This window comes from Oncorhynchus clarkii, chromosome 11, assembly GCF_045791955.1.
Source record: "Oncorhynchus clarkii lewisi isolate Uvic-CL-2024 chromosome 11, UVic_Ocla_1.0, whole genome shotgun sequence".
Taxonomy (NCBI): Eukaryota; Metazoa; Chordata; class Actinopteri; order Salmoniformes; family Salmonidae; genus Oncorhynchus; species Oncorhynchus clarkii.
The window spans coordinates 32,341,780-32,343,878 of record NC_092157.1 but is presented as its reverse complement, the minus strand read 5'-3'; positions in this window follow the sequence as shown (position 1 = coordinate 32,343,878).

Sequence of the window (2,099 nt, the reverse complement as noted above, 5' to 3'; positions counted from 1 at the left end):
ACCCAGAGAGCTGTACATGTCAGTGTGTGGTTAGACAGACAGAACCTCACCCAGAGAGCTGTACATGTCAGTGTGTGGTTAGACAGACAACCTCACCCAGAGAGCTGTACATGTCCGTGTATGGTTAGACAGACAACCTCACCCAGAGAGCTGTACATGTCCGTGTGTGGTTAGACAGACAAATCCTTAAGAATAGATCATATAAATACAATAGAATGCCATGCCAGTTCTGGGACAGCTGAAGTTGTACATAATGTTTATGCTCCTTGTTCTACAATATCTGTGGTTGTAGTCAACACACAACTTATTTTCATTTGCTACACAAAGGGTAGGCATGTATTTAAGCTAACCAATATGATAGCCTACTGTCTTACAGCAGAAAATGTTTTGTCTTTGTAACACAAACACACCCATTGATTGTTTTTGTTGATACATGTATCTACACTCAAGCTGGCCATGTTTCTGCAATGTTCATATGTAGCCTTGCCTGGCTACCCATTCTCATCTTTGGTTCTGATGGGGTATGACAGTTGAACTAAGCTCATGAGGCATTTATAAGTAATATTCTTCAAGAATCAATGGGTAGATATAATTAATTCATAAGTCCAAAAATTGCTTTAGCAACTGTTCAGCTAAAATAGTGTAAAAATATTTAATCAATATGATTTAATTTGATCACTTAGTAGTGACATTTTTTTATATGACCCCAACTGCGATTTGAACACACAGCCTCTGCATTAGCGGTATGCTGATCTTTCGGCTGTACCAACTAGTCTGTACCAGTGAAAGAAGTCCTCTGTCCTCATTACCTGTAATACATATCTGCGTTTAGCAAAAGACTGCCATCTGCACTGCTATTTTAGTTATCAGTTGATTTGACTATTCTTTCATCATTGATTTAATTGACTTATTTCAGCAATTTGAAGGTTTTCTGAATAGTTGTCTACTGTTTGTTGGGGATATCATTTTGTTTAAATGTTACTCTTGAATCCCTATGATAAATATACTTGTTTTTCTTGAGTGTATTATATAAAGCTGAGATTTTCCACATGTAAAATCATGTGTTTTTCTCCCCTAACTCTGGCCCCAAGTGCTGATTTTTCTTTAAATCGTTCAAAATTATCAATATGAAAGATTAGTATACAATTTACTCTATCTACTAGTAACGCAAAACCTACACAGCATATTCTCCAGTGCTAAAAATAAATAAATGAACACTGAGAGTGTTGAATATGTCGACCCATATAGACAACAGAACAGTGTTAACTTAATATACAGCTTAGTGTAAAGCCTTGTTCAAATATTTCCCAGAGTGCCATTTGAGTATATTGTAGAGTTACCATCTATGCCTGTTTTTGTTAGTACAGAGACATGGTTGTTGCATTTATCCATTTCTGGTCCTATAAACGTCACCAAGTGAGATCCAAAGCAATTATGTTATCATTTAAAAAAATAACTCATACAGATCACTTTGAACCAATATCACACAATTCATTATGACATTTCCCAGCATGCTCTATTGCTTTGTTTCAATATCTGTTTGTGCATGTACATTGATTCATTGGTTAATCATAGAGCTTAATAATTGGTAATTATTTAAATAGTCCCAAATAGATGGTTTGTAGATGTTTAGTACTGTAAGTGTTCAACTAATTGTCAATATTTCAACTAACTATCCACTAACCTTAACCCTGCTAACTCTAACCATAAACCTAGCCATAACTGGAGCAAGCTGTTGTATATCAGCTGCATTTGGTATTTTGAGTATCTGTAGATGGGACTAACCAAATAAAGTGTAACCTAATAAGGTTCATTCATTTAAATTCATGTCCTTGGTGACCTCCATTACTATTGATAATTTATTTATATTTTAAGTGAAAAAAATCTTATGAAAGACAGAATTATGAATTCAAAACAGTTTTCATGAAGGTCAGAACAACCTCATCTCAAAAATCTCCTGTCAGCAACGTTTTTCTTGGACTTCCCCTAAATGACACAGGACGAGAGTTGTCACTGACAGGGGAAGGTTTGGGAAGGGGAACTCTATGGTCTATATAAACACATGGGCGACATTCACTTGACATCTGTTGGCGTGACTC